Source organism: Camelus bactrianus, chromosome 29 (genome assembly GCF_048773025.1).
Source record: "Camelus bactrianus isolate YW-2024 breed Bactrian camel chromosome 29, ASM4877302v1, whole genome shotgun sequence".
NCBI classification, from domain to species: Eukaryota; Metazoa; Chordata; class Mammalia; order Artiodactyla; family Camelidae; genus Camelus; species Camelus bactrianus.
In genome coordinates this window covers 23,660,987-23,677,511 of record NC_133567.1, presented here as the reverse complement: position 1 = coordinate 23,677,511, position 16,525 = coordinate 23,660,987, and positions in this window count along the sequence as shown.

The following is a 16,525-nucleotide window of genomic DNA, read 5'->3' as shown; positions in this document are numbered from 1 at the left end:
ATGTGACAGATGCATGAATCCCACTGAGCTGATCTTTATCCTGGAGGCAATCCCAGAATATTCTGGCCAGAGAAAGGTGAAAGAAAGCACTTAGAGTTACATCATATACAATGTTAAGTCCAGAAGCAATAATGAATAGCTTGCTTTGTTTATTTGTATTGGAGATTTTTTTTAAAAGACAACACCCATTGTGAAATGCCACAGGGCACATGCATTATGAAAAATAAGCAAAATGCTAAAAGCTAAAAGTCATTTTTAATTAACATATCAGTTAACAGAAAGCTCAACTGAACAGATGTCTCTTGCTTTTGTGCCCAGAAGTTCAATGAACTGGAGCTTTGCCAGGTCAAGAAAAAAATATTCAACAAACTAGATGCCTTGGGATTCTTAACAGGAGCACACTCTTGTTGATTTTACCCTTTGTAACTGTATGTAGATATGTAGATATAGGCATCCCTCCAAAAAATCAAAAGCCACTGTCATATGGAGATTTAGAGATTGAATTACATGACCAAAAATTACGTGATGTTACATCATTTCAATGTATTTGTATGGGAGTCACAGAACTGAGTATACCTGGGGTAGGTAACTGCATCAAACCCTTCCTATAATCATTCCCCCAAGCTATTTTCCACATAAGCAGTTTTTATCAAGCATTCACTGTATACATTCTGCATTATCATTATGTATTTTATATATATATATATATACATATATAGTCATTCAGATACCAAAATATGTTTCTAATATATATTTGATTTTTATCCACAGCTCATAATTGGTTCTTCAGCCACAACTCACAAAACCCTTGGAATTTCCTAAGCAATAAGAAGAATGAGAGAATCTTCTGTTACAATACTTGGTCTCTTATCTTCAGTTCCTGAAAACTTTTCTGAGCCACAAAGGTGAAATTGGTCTTATTCATAAGAAGTGCCTTTCCACCACTACCAGGTTTATGTTAATTAACAGGACTTTTGGAAAGCACCCACAGAGAGGGGCTGGTTGCCAGGGGAACCACGAATAGAGGGTTAGAAATTTCAGTCCCACCGCCTGATTTTCTGGGAGGGGAGAGGGTTTAGAGGTTGATTCAATCACCAGTGTCCAATGAGTTACACAATTATGCCTATGTAATGCAACTCTCCTAAAAACCCAAAGGGAGGGGATCTGGAGAGCTTCCAGGTTGGGGAACCAGATCTTCTAGGTGCTGGGACAAGCTTCACAAGGACGGAAGCTCCTTTGTTCAGGACCTCACCCTATTATCTTTTTGTCTGACTGTTATTATCCTCTAGCATCCTTTGTACTAAATCAGTAATCTAATGAGTAATAGATTTCCTGGAGAGAGCCATTCTAGCAAATTAACCTAAGCCAAGGGTGTGGTCATGGGAACTTGTGATTTATAGCAGCTGATCAGAAGCACGGGACTTGCAATTGACCTGAAGTAGATGGTGATCTTGTGGAACTGGACCCTTTATCTGCAGAATCAAATGCTGTCTCAGGGTAGATTGTGTCAGAATCGAGTTGACTTTTTCGACACCTGCTGGCTTCTCAGAATCACTGTTGGAGTGGAGAAGCCTAGACACACACACACACACACACACACACACACACACAGACACACACAGACACACAGACACACACACAAACACACACAGACACACACACAGACACACACACAGACACACACACACAGACACACACACAGACACACACACAGACACACAGACACACACACAGACACACACACACAGACACAACACACACAGAGACACACTCACAGACACACACAGACACAGACACACACACAGACACACACACACAGACACACACACACAGACACAACACACACACAGACACACACACACAGACACACACACACACAGACACACACACACACAGACACACACACAGACACACACACACACAGACACACAAACACTTTGTAACTGGGTTCAGGAACCCCAAGAGACCTTCCTGCTTAAAAATTTCAATGGAATCATAGTGACCATAGGAGAAGATATGGCTATATAAAAATGAAGCCATTTGCAAAATATGGCTCCAAATTTCTTCTCAGACTTCTCTACCATGAATGAGCATCGTATTCTCTCCATTTCACTCTTGTGTTTTCCTTACTAAATGATTCACATGTTGCTTAACTTCCAGATCATCTCACCACTTCCTAATATCTACATCTGAAGAAAAATCTATCCATTTTTCAGGGTGTAGATAAAATGCTATATTTTCCCTGTAGAACCACGCCATCTACATTTCTCTGTAATTTCTACCTACAAAAGTAGCTGTTCTTTTCTCTTGTCCATTGTTGGTGGTAAGAGTACATGCTAATAACCCTAGTACAATGGCTTAAAGAAGTCAGAGGTTGATCGGATTAATGATACATGCAACCTGTGGGTAGGCAGCCTGTTAATTACATATGTAGTCAAGGAAACATCTTCTTGCTGCAACATGTGTTTGCATGCAGCTTAAAAATCTGACCACTTGTTTTCTCAAAACCTGTGTTTTAGGCTAGAATGGGGGGAAAGGTCAAAAACATTCTGCTAGGAGATATTGCCTGTATCTTTAGAAGTCAAGCTGTCTACAGAAAACTCCTATAAATATTTCATTGGCTGGAACTGGGCTACATGATCACCCCAGCTGCAAGAGTTTGAGAAGATAAATATATATATATTTTAAAAATATGTGTATATATATATACATACATATATACACATATTTTTTAAATTTCTAAAGTCTAGAAGACTTAAAGCATAAGTATGTAAGTGGCTCCCAGCCTCCCCCACTGCCATAAAACTAACCAATTTTGCTGTTATGTTACAGTTATTAACATCAGTTATGTTCAAGTCTGTCTGTAGTTCTCAGTCCCTTGAAAGAAAGGACTGTAACTTTAATAATCTTATCCCTCATGTTGGGAACAATTTTAGGCCTATTTGTAGAATGGGCAGGTCCAGGAAGGAGAAGATGCTGTTGTTAGAATCCCAAGGACTGAAATAAGACCAGTCTTAATTAAATCAAGGTGACCTCCCCATATGCTTTCTGCTATCTAGAAAAACAAAGTCAATTTTCTGGAGGAAAATGACATCATTCAGAGTCTCTGTAATTTTGCCTAAGTGTTTTTTGAAGAGGTTTGTATCATAATTCATTTCCACCGACAACACATTAGATTTCCAGTAGTTTCACATCCTAGCCAAATCTTAGTAATGTCGGTCTTTCAAATTTATTACCTGAAGAGTAATATTTCATTATAGTTTTATTATTTATTATTTTGAAGACTAATTTTATGTGCTTTGGGCTATTAGTATATCTTGTTTTGTGTATTTGAAACTTTGACAATATATTAATTAGTTTTTCTTTCTTTTCTCCCTCTTTGTAGGAGATGTTTTTATATTCTGGATAAAAGTTATTTATCAGATATGTATTTTGCAAATATGTTCTAATATATGGTTTATTTTTTTCATTTAATTCACCATGCCTTTTAATAACAGAGTTACTGAGATATAACCTGCTTACCATAAAATTTATGCTTTTAAAGTATACAGTTTAGTGATTTTTTCATATATTATCAAAGCTGTACAACGATCAACACTACATAATCTTAGAAGAGCAGAAGTTTTAAATTTTTAATTCAGCTTTTACCACTTTTTTCTTTATTTGGTTCATGGTTTCTGTCTTCTGTCTAATAAATCTTTGTCTACTCCAAAGTTGAAAAGTTTTCTCCTGAAATTTGTGGTTTTGACATTCTTTAGTTAAACTGTATAAATGAGATGGGATGAGGCTTGTATTTTTCATATTTATATCCAATGTTTCCATCACAGAAAGCTGAAAAGACTTTTGTTTCCTTCTTAAAATGCCTTGGCAAAGCTTTGTTGACCATATATGCACAGATGCATGGGTCTACCTCTGTATTGTAAGTTCTGTTCCATTGAATCACACACCAATATCACTTGGTCAGTGTAGCTCTCTAGTATGTTTTTAAATGTCGTTCATCTGTTTCTAAATTGTGCTTATCTATTTGAAGTGTTTTTATGTATTTCCAAATTATTTTGCCTATTCTGTGTACTTAAAATTTCCACATAAATTTTATAATCAACTCATCAATTTCTAGAGAAACACATGGTGGGATTTGTATTGTAATTGTGTTTAACCATAGATCAAATTGGTAACGACTGCCAAGTTAACAATTTTGAATCTTTCAATCATGAACACTGTATACTTCTACAATTATTTGTCTTTTTTTGTTTTTTTCTCAATATTTAAAAATTTTTCAGTATACCTAAGTATTTCATGGTTTTGATGGCATTGTATTTTATTTATTTTCCCCAGATTTATTGACATATAATTGACAAATAAAATTATAAATATTTACAGTTTACAACATGATGATTTGATATACATTTACATTGTCAAATGATTACTACAATGAAGTGAATTTACACAACATAGCCACCATGTCACACAATTCTTCTTTTGGTGAGTATCTGACAAAATTTTACATAAGGAATTATGATAGTCAACTTAGTATTATAACAAAGTAATACCAAATTGGTTTTATTACAGAAGGAAAACATTGATTGAATATGTAAATAGTATTGGTGTCATTTTTTTTCACCTTCTGTTTCTCTTCTTTCTTACAAGCTTCTAAAATGTGAAAATCATTCTTGTTTTTTATTGAAGTAAAATCAGTTTATAATGTGTTAATTTCTGGTGTACAGCATGATGATTCAATTATACATTTATATATTCCTCATCATATTTTAAAAGAAGGAAGACAAATTTTATTCTCTCAAAGATTCAGAAGAAAATCGCTTGGAAAAATTCAGTAACAGTTGTAATAAAAACCTTTCACAAACCAGAATTGTAGGGGATTTCCTTGATCTGACAAAGAGTATATGCATATAAATATGCAGTTCAATGGTGCAATACTGAAATTGTTTCATCCCAACTTTTATTAAATATTATACTAGACGTGTTAGCCAGTGTAATGTCAAGAAAATGTAAATATAATGTAAGAAATATAAAGGTTAAATAAATCTGTCATTATCCACAGATAGTATGATTATGTTCAAAATAAGACAGACAAATAGATATTATATTATGTATGTGTGTGGATGTGTCTTATTTAAATATTGATGAGAATGAGCCTATGTTTATGTAAGCAGACGATAGACCTGGTTAAGTTCAGGTTGCAAGTTGCAGCACACCTTTCGTGGGCTGTGAAACTATCAGTTAAGTTTCCAAAGATTTTGAAGTGCTCTTCCTATCTGTCCCCAGTGTGTACCACCTGTGACCAGCCTGGGTGCTGGTCTATCTACTGACTTTGTTCTCAGTCTTTTTTTAAGGTGGATTAGGAACAGATCTATGCACGTGTAGCTCAGGTGTGAGCTCAAGATTTTTTAAAATGAATTAAAAAATTCATTTTTGTCAATGCCTTCACCTCATTTTTCCTCCCTGATACTTCTCAATTCTCTATGGTCCTCCTTTTCATTTCCCTGGCCAGAAAACGAGGGCATGAGTTAACTCATTTTGCCTTGGACTTCCGAGGCTGCCCTCACCCACAAGCTCAGGCAACAAGGGAAAATACATGGTCAATTCACTGCCAGTTTTTGATACTTTGATGCTTCTTCCCCAATGAACTTGCCACTGTGTACTTTTTAGAACACTCATTTACTTCTCCATGCATTCCATCCAGGGTTTATAGCTTCCTTCAGTGAAAGAAAAAGGGAAGAGCTGGTTTACTCCATCTTGCCTAGAACTAGGATCAATAGGATTGTTCTTTATAACCCAAAACTTGAAACAACAAAATGTCCATAAGAGGCAAAATCAACTGTATTTATGTTTACTATGGAGTCCTAGCATATTTACACCAAGCACTGTCCTTCACCAATAAAAAAAAAAAAACTGCTACACACGATACCATTGACAGATGTGACACACATCACATAAAGGAGGGAAAGCCAATGAAAAAAAACAATGCATACTATAGAATTCCGCCTTACACAGAGTTCTAGAGGAGCTAAAACTAGCCTATGATGAGAAGGCTAGATGAATCCTTCCCTCTGGGGAGACAGCAGGGATGTGGGGGAGGTTCCCGGGGTACTGGCCATGTCCTGTAACGTGAACTTTGTCAGCCTTGTAGTGATTACTTGGTGTTGTCACTTCATGTAAATTCACCGACCTGTACGCTTAAGAACTGTATGCTTTTCCCATCTGCATAATATATGTGCATATTATGCTTCAGTATAAATATCTATAGGAAGATAAAAATAATAAAGTGCAGCAAAATGGTCACATAACATTGTATTTCAATTTTTCTGTGTAAAAATTTCCAAGATTCTGTAATTGTAACTTAGTTAATTTGTATCATTGTTCTGTCTCCCTCATGAGGGCAACTTCACAAATTCTGCACCACTCTCTCAGACTCTCCTCTCTTTCTCTGTTCTCTCTCTTCCTCTCTGTCACATACATGTACTTAGCATCAATATGCAATTTAATCCTGAATTATGAGTCCCCAGATCTAAATATAGTTAAATTTTTATCATTAATTTGAAACAAAACCTAAATAATTAAAGATTTCAGAGTTTTGTTAAGCCTTTTAAATATAAACAATATTAACCTTTAAAGATATAAAGAAAACTGCCATTGTGATAAAGAATTCTGTTCATAAGTAGTGAGACGTAACTTTCCTTAGAATTGCAACTTTTGGTCCTGAAAATAAACGCATGTCCATTAGAAGATCATCACATTGCAAAAATGATAAGTGTTGAATTAAGTCAGTGTGGTTAACAATAGAATGTGCCACAAATTAAGCTGTCAATTTATATGTATGAGTTAAAAAATAAATAAACAGGTCATATGGGATGACTCTAATTTCCTACTAGATAGAGTTAAGACAATTGTGGTGGAAATTTGGAATTCATTAGCTCCCTGGGGGTTGTCAACTACGCAAGTAATACAGCTTTGGCAAACTTCTCTGTCATTCTGTTAAATATATATTGAATCATTTGTATATGGTTTTCCTAGGGGCACACTAGGAAAAACCTAGCAACATTAATTATACATCAAATGACAGGCATAAATTGGCTAATTTGCATTCACTATCTGTACTTTGTGTATTTCATGAGCAAATATATATGCATCCTATACACAGAAATAAATGGCAACAATGAAAGTTTCATTGTAAATGCAATAGAATGATTCTTGTTTCAAAACTGTAACTCATTAAAATAATAGAGAACCTCAAATGCTCTTTATTATTTTTAAATTATTTATGCAAGAAAAAATAATTGTTCCAATAAGAAAAGTCCTTCTAGAAAACTTGAAAATCTGTTTTCAAAAGCAGAAAACATTGCCAAGTTCTAGAAATTTGTCTTATATTTTTTTTCCTTCTGGAAAACTGTGATTAAAAACAGAAGGATTTCAATAATTATGCATAAAATGAAAAGCATATTAAATAAAGAGTAATTTTAAGAGAGTATAACATTTATTCTAATGAGAAGCAGAGCAGTTTTCATATTGCAACATAACATTTGCTTTCTACTTCCTAAACTTTATTTTCATAATTGATTTGGTAGGAGTATTAAATAAGATAGTCATACTAACTCTTTTAAAAATCCGTCTATGTTTATAATTATTATCTATATATCTTTTAGAAACATTTCAGTTTAAACCGAAATTTTAAAATCATGTATCATACAGTATGGATGGTCCACAGCAGTCAGAATGTTTAGGAGGAAATGTACTAGAATAAATTGACCATATCAAATGATTATTCAAATTAAATGTTAGCCTATTGAGTCTATTAAGAAGGTATTTAAAGGGAAAGATCAGGTTTTATTCATTTAATTAAAAATTTTTCTTAATTATATTAAGGTCATAATTATTCCCTTTGCCCATTCTCCTTTATCATACATTAATTCAGGCTAATAAATATAATAAAAGCTCTCCTTAAAATTATCTGGTAATAATCGTGCTCATTTATATATATATATATATTATATATATATATATATATATATCTTGCTCATTATATATATATGATATAGTTTTATATTCTTATTTGAAAAATGAAAAGGATAATGCACTTGTAATCAAGAGCTTAATTTCTCTAGGAAAGGGATATGATTTCTACCCTTAAAATAACGGAAATGAATGACTAAGTGTTTGTATTCCCTACAGTCTTGAAAAGTCCTATGTTTTTATTCCCCAAATCTGCTCCTTCATGTCCCAGGGGGTCCTTCCAGCTTTACAGAAGACAAACACCAAACCAGAACTAAGTTAGTGGGCAATCCCAGTGCCGGGACAAGGTCTGGAGGCCAATTTTTTCCTGTTCTCCAGCACATGTGACCTCAGGCTGCATTACACATTAGTAATCTGCAGATGAGCCACTTAGAACTGCCAACTGAAGTCTCAATTCTACCATTCCTTTCTCTCTACTGAGAGCTGGCATTATTACCTGCAGCCTTCCTCCTCCTGAATCAGCTTGACTAAGAGAAAAATACAAAGGGAAAAGTTCGGTTTTTAATGAATTCAAAGTATTTCCAGGAAGCCTAATTATAAATTGCTCTTGAAGTGACTATTTCTCAGTAGTTCCAACATTTTCTTCACATCATATTTCAGAAGCCTTATTACAGTCTCTTGAGTGTTAAAATATGTGTAAAAGTCTTTCATTATCTGTCTTTTTGACTTATGATCAGAATCTTGTCATCTAAATCCCAGCTACGTTCCACTTTATCACATAATGCCACCAAAACAGAGACGTGTCTACCTTATGCAAATCCTAGCACTGGGTCTTACAAATGATTTTTCTAATCTTTTTCATGTCTCAAGTCTGTACCTGCTACTCCTGAGCATTTCAGTGGCATATTCTAACCACAAATCAAAATATTTTTCACATGCTACTGGCATTACATTCGCAATATATTTCTTTATTTTCTGGCAGCTTTTGGCCTTAACAAATCATTCAATACTTGATTGGTGATCCAGTCACCCAGCAGAGTACTTTCTCACCTGTCATCTCTACAGGTGACATCTGCCAGGGACATCTTATAACAAACCTGGAATAACTGAATATGTTAAGATCTGATTAACTATTGTGGCTCAATTATCTACTCATTACTAGCCTAAAACTTCAGAATAACATTTCTTAGTTCTTTCACTCAAATACATGAAATGGTCCATGTATTTAGCAGTTGATTTGAATATTCTAATATTAAACTGTGCACAGTACCCATCTCCTAATGTCCTTCTTCTGTTCAGTCATATGCCAACTACCATCATGGTTCGTGCCATTAGGCAACCACAGTGAGGAAATGCTCTTTTCTCACGTTCATTATGACGCTCTGATTCAAAACTGAGAGCTGCACCTTAATTCTTAAGTCCCTGATGTGTTCTCAAAATATAACGCAGATATTGTCCCCTTTGGGGAACTTCTATTCTCACCTCACTTTAGCCTTAAAGGAGTACTCGGCACATCAAACTCAGCCATAAGAAAACACTGAAATCATCAGAGTGAGTTACATGAATTTCACGAAGGGTTTTGTGGGGAGATGGAGGGGAGGGCTAGCCCTGAGTACCACACTATATACAAGTTATTTTTCTTTTCTTTAATTCTTATTTTTTTATTGAAGTGTAGTCAGTTTACCATGTTAGTTTCAGGTGTACAGCAAAGCGATTTAGTTATACCTACAAATGCAGAAACAAGTTAGTTTTGAAAAATTCCCTTTAGGGATTTCTGGTTCCTCAAAGACCCTGTTTGGTTAAACTGCCAATCTGTTTCCTTTCCCCTTTGACTTCTCTACTATTTTCTCATATCACACATCATAGTCTGCCACCTTCTACAAACACCCACTCCAGACATGTGGACATGGGTTCTCCCTTCCTTTCATGTAGAGTAATCCCATCAGGCCATCTGGCTTTCTCCAGACCTCTCTGGAATGTTATTGATTTAAATGTTCTCCATATTCTTCATTATATCATGAATTTGTTCAAGGTTCTCATTTCTTGTATAAGTTATTAAATATTCTAGCATGCGCTAACTGAATATTCTAATACAGTTCAATTCATAATGGTCCTGTAAGCATTCTATAGCACATTATAAACATAAGTTTTCAAAAGATTGGCATAAAGGGTATTTATTGCAACTGTAAGTATATTCTGTTCACATAAAAAGGGCATGCTAAAACTGAAATTAAAATGAACCACAGGTTTTGAACTATATGTTTAACTGTTTGTATAGCTGTTGAAAAATGTGAAACTTTTTTTTATTATTTTACTGTGGTTAAAAACACTTAACATGAGAGCTACCCTTTTAACAGATTTTAAATGTGCAATACTGTGTCATTAATTCTAGGCAGAATGTTATACAGGTGATCTCTAGAATACTCACCCTGTATGACTGAAATTTTATACCAGTTGATTAGCAACTCTCTATCTCCCTCTTCCTCCAACCCCTGGCAACCACGATTCTATTTTTGGCTTCCAAGAGTCTAATTTAGATACCTCATTTAAGTGATATTATGCAATATTTCTCTTCCTGTGACTGGCTTTTTTCATCTACCATAAGATCCCCAACGTTCATCTATGTGTCTATATTGCACTCATGTAAAAGAATAAAATTGGACATTTATCATACACCATATACAAAAATTAACTCAAAATGGATTAAAGACTTAAACATAAGATCTGAAACTGTAAAACTCGTATAAGAAAGCATTAGTGAAAATTTTTTAATGTAGGACTGATTATATGGTACACTTTTACTGAGATAGACAGTCAAAGTTTTTGTAATGTGTTGTATATCTCCATGTTACACGAATATTACCAAATATTACATTAAAATGTGTAAGTAGGTATATGTAAGAACTTTTACAAATATTCTATTCCATTGTTTTCTAGACAGTGGATATTATGAAGTCATTTTTAGTAGCAAGACAACTAAACCTTAAAATATTATAGATGTTTACATTTAATTACCATGAAAAGTGATATTTGTCATAATGTGAACATTTTACTTACATCTGTCAAGTGACCGAAAGTTGGTTTAGCTGTTTGAAGCATAAGTTGCTGGGTTACTGGGTCTAATCCTAGAGGGAAACCAAAGAAAGTAATTAAAATATTATCAAAAAATTTTAGAAATAAGCAAAAAATAAAGAAGTTGCTAATTTTATCTTTATCAATAATTTGATATAGAAGACAAAATTTGATTTTCCTTAATAATAAAATTGACTCATTGGAGCTTCTTCCTAAATTCCCATTCACAGACAACTAGATCAACACAGAGAATTTTAGCATAAATTATTTAATCTAGTTTGTATGCTGACTAACTTCATAATCAGAAACTAGAAATTGTTTAGTACTTAGCATGTGACAGGCATTACTGGTCATCTACCCCAAAGCCATTACCTTATCCTTGCCAGAATCGCTTTCTATGATGGAGGCTAAAAATATCAGGCATTTGCTTTGTTTACAAGATCTCCTTTTAATTAGCTCTTTTTATTTACTCCCATCAAAAGCATTCTACATAATATATTTATAAATACTAATACATAATATAATGTGGGACCATGGTATTTCACGCACAACCCATTCAACTATTGGACAAACTGTTCTGATCATTTTTCCTCCTGAGGCTTATGTAGTCTTCATATTCCCTTTTTTCTTCAATATTAGAATATAATATAATAAATCTACCATTTTTAGGCTACAAATTTTAGTTTCACACTACGTGCTATCCATAACCAATCTTAGAGTCTACTTAAAAATCAATACTAGCTTAAAAATCACGATGTAACTTAATATCTTGAAAACTAATGAAAGTTGCGCTAAAAACCAGAATTTAAAAAGCACTGGAGTAGTTTATAACTCACACTCATTTGATTGTAATGATTAGAACACATTTAAGCCAGCTAAAGTAACCAAGATGTATGCCTAAAAAGGACACAAAATAATATATATAGCAAGTTCTAACAACATAGCAAAATTAGAATTGAACCTGTAGTCAGAAATATGAGGGAACAAGGGTGCTAGCTTTGTATCTTAGGAGCTACAAGATTTCTCTCCTGCTGCTACGTCTGCTTCCCTTTAACAGTATCTGCTCACATCCTTCAGGCTCTTAATGCAGAAGCCCCCAAACCAAGTTTATATAATCCTGCAATTCAAGAAACTACAAGTTGGCCCCAGTGTGTATGACAGAATTTACTTATTGAAGAAAGATAATTGGTTTGTCCAAACCTCTACATTTGTTTCCATTAGATTAAGGGTCTATCTCTGGTTCGGTTTGAAGAGATGGCTTAAGAAGCTCTCTCTTCTGAGGCTGTGAACGGACACGGAAATGCAAGGTCTGGTACAAGAAGGCAGTCAAGCAAACTCAAATCTGATAGTGCATGTTGGATGCTAGGCACCCTCCAGACAAGGTTCACACTGTCTCATGCAATCTTCATGAAACTTCTACAGGACAGATACTCTTGCAACAATTTTTACAAATGAGAAATTGATGCCTCAAGAAAATTAAGCATGTGGCATTGCCAGAATTTTAAGCCAAATTCTGTCTATCTCAATAAAAAGGTAGAAAATGGATACCTGAGTTACAGATATGGTTTCTGCTATTGTTTTTTGGTTAACATAAGGGACACTCCAGAATTGTATGGCTTCTCTCTCTATTTTATCAGTGTAAAAGTATAGGAACATCATTTTTTCATAATAGATGTTAGCATTATTATTCATATTTTTACATCAACCTTAGGTTACTCAGATTGTAATGTTGTTATTTAATAATTTATAATATCAAGCAATTTATATCAAAGAATAAGTAACTAACTTGAAATAAGAAAGTAGTTTGTAGTGTGCCTATAGCATTATCTTAACATTTAAATTGTACTTGAATAACAAAAAAAATCTGGGAGTGATGTTCATTCTATAAGCAGATTTTATTTGAGATGAAGTTACCTCTTTCTACTTCAAGTAACTGCTACAGACAGGACTTCAAAGTCAACTCTGGCACACATAAAACTTTTCACTCCTTTTCTAAAGTTTTAACAAGCAAAGAGGCATATTTTGGCAAAGGTGGATACAGAATACCATGTTATTCCATTTCAGTAATTATGATTATTGTTTCCTTTTCTTTGTAGCTTCAGAGGGAGTTCAAGAGGAATAGCTGAAAAAGTAATGCCAGTTTGATCTGCAAGATGTGATTCAAAGGGTCCTGCTGTTAGCAGATTTTCCTGAAAGGTGCCCTCAAGAGTTGACATATTTTTATTATAGTGCATACGCAAAGCCCTGAAACTTCAGTAATAGTTACAGGAATGGTGGTATATCTGGGTTCATTGAACAAAAATTGAAAACTAAGGGGCTATGAAAAAATGATTATAAGATGTTTCTCATTAATTCTGAAAATATGGTAAAATATACATTGATACTTTTTGATGTTAAACTTCACATTTCTGGAATAAATCAAACATGGTTGTGATAAATAATTTGTTCTATATATTCTGGATTCACTATACTAACATAGTGTCATGATTTTATGTTTATGTTTATTTATGAGATAGGCCAACAATTTTTTCATGTAACATCCTTGTCAGGTTTTAATACAAAGGGTAATTAAAGAAGTGTAGGACAGTTCTCCCTTATTCTTTACAGAGGTTGGTGTAGATTGACATTTATTTTCCTTAAATATTTGGTAGAATTCATAAATTACCAGACCAAATGGGACTTTGTGGGAAGATATTAAATTATATATGCGATTTCTTTAATACACATAAGCTTTTGAATTTCACCCCATTCTTCTATTTGTAGCTATTAAATTTTTTTCTCTAAGCATGATGGCAAGTTACAATCAGCAAATTTTTATTTGTAATTAGTATTTTCACCTCAATTAAGGTAAAATATTTTTCCAGTTCCACTGTGATTTATTCTGAATCCACTGGATTTTATAAATATATTTTTTAAAATTTTGAAACATATTAAACTTTTCAAGCTTCTACTTGTTTTATTTCTGGATTAATCGTGGATTAATTTTAGATTAATTAATTAAATGTAGTCACACTCTAAATGACTACATTCTTTGAAATTTGGTGAATTGTGTCTCATGGTACAGTATAGGATCAATTTTTATAAATATTATAACTTAAAAATTGATCCAAATATTATGCATTCCTACTAATCTTTTACTGAGATAAAATTTACACACCATAAAAATAACCGCTTTCACCATTTTTAAAGTATATAATTTGGTGGGGTTTTTTAGTATATTCACAGAAATTGTGCAGCTATCACTACTGTCTAGTGAAAACAATTTTTTCATCTTTGAAAACAAATGTTGTCTATACCTATTAGCATTCATACTCCATTCCCACCTCAACCTGGACCCTGGCAGCACTAATTTACTTTCTGCCCCTATGATTAGCCTTGTCTGGATATTTCTTACAAATGGAGTCATACATCACGTAGCTTTTGGTGTCTGGCTATTTTTGGTAGCATAATGTTTTGGGAGTTTACCATGTTGTAGCATAAATTGGTGCTTCATTATTTTTTATGGCTGAGTAATAGTCCATTGTATGGATATACCATATTTGTTTAGTCATTCATCAGTTGGTGTACATTTAGGTTGCTTCCACTTTGGAGCTATGAATATTCATGTAGAAGTCTTTGTGTGGACATATGTTTTTAATTCTTCTATACCTAGAAGTAGAATTACCAGTCATATGAAAACTCTATGGTTCATTTTTTGAGAATTGACAAACTATTTTCCAGAGAGCCTACACAACTGTACCTTCCCATCATCTATGTATGAGGGTTTCAATTTCTTCACACTTTCATCAATAATTATTATTGTCTGTATTTTTTCATTTTGTCATCCCAGAGGATGTCAAGTGACATATTTTTCTGATTAGCATTTCTTCTGATTTGGAGAAATATGTGCTCAAAATTATTTGCTCAGTTTTAACTGGTTTATTTTGGTTATTTTGGTAGAACTGTAAAAGTTCTGTATATATTCTGGATACCAGACCCCAATCAGATTTATGATTTGTGAATCATATATCTCCTGTTTGGTGGGTGGTCTTTTCACTTTCTGAACAGTGTCCTTTGAAGCACACAAAAGGTTTTGTTTGTTTGTTTTTTGGGTTTTTAAAAAATTTTTATGAGATCAAATTTATCTGTCCTCTCTTCGGTTTCTTGTTTGTTAAGTATCATATGTAGGACCAGTTGCCTCATGCAAGGTCATGAAGATTTGCATCTAGGCTTTCTTTTAAGAGTTATATAGGTTTAACTGTTAAATTCAATATACGATACATGTTAACTTGTTTTTTGCATAAGATGTGAGGTAGAGATCCAAATGTATTCTTCTGCCTGTAGATATCCAGTTATTCCAGCACTATTTATTGAAATTGTCTTGGTACGCTTGTTAAAAATAAATTTACTGTAAACATGTGGGTTTATTTCTTGATTTTTAATTATATTCCATTGGTATAATATTTATCCTTATGCTAGTACTGCACAATCATGACTACTGTAGTTTTTGTAGTAAGTTCTGAAATCTGGAAATGTGAGTCCTCCTATTTAGCTGTTCTTTTTCAAGATGCTTTTGACTATTCTAGGTTCCTTTTATTCTTACATTAATGGTAGGATCAGTTTGTTGATTTCTGCAAAAGAGAGAGAGAGGAGAGAGATTTGAGATTTGATAGATTTGATAGGAATTTTGTCAAACCTGTAGATCAGTCTGGTGAGTATTGCCATCTTAACAATATTAGGTCTTTCAATCCATGAACAGATGGTATCTTTCCATTTATTTAAATTTTCTTTCATTTATTCCAATGATGCTTTGTGGTTTTCCGTGTACAAGCCAAACGCTTCTTTTATTAAATTTATTCTTCAGTATTTCATTCATTTTGATGCCATTATACATGAACTTCTTTTCTTAATTTTATTTCTGACTGTTTATTGCCAGTGCATAGAAAGACAATTGAGCTTTGTGTATTAATCTTGTATCCCGCTGAATTCATTTATTGATTCTGATAGTTTTTTTGTGAATTTCTAAGAATTTTCTAAATACACAATTATGTTGTCAGCCAAGAGAAATAGCGTTAATTCTTCCATTCCAATAAGGATACCGTCTTTATTTTCTTATCTCATTTCCCATCAGGTCTTTATCAGGATCTGAAAATTCCTTTCTATTTCTATTTTGTTAAAATTATTTTTAATCAAAGAGATAATGCACTTTTTATTCTCTGTTCTTTCAAAGTCTATATTAATCAAACATATATCACATTGACTTAAATTTATATGTTGAATAAACCTGCATTCCCAGGAAAATTTCACTTGGTCATTGTATATAATCCTTTTTATATGGTGCAGGATTCAGTTTGACAATATTTTGTTGAGGAGTTTTGCGTCTATACTTCTAAAGATGTTGGCCTGTAGTTTTCTTATCTTGTGATATCTTTCTCTGTTTTGGTATCAGGGTAATACTTGCCTCACCAAATGAAATGGGAACGCTTCTATTGTTTGCCACAAATGT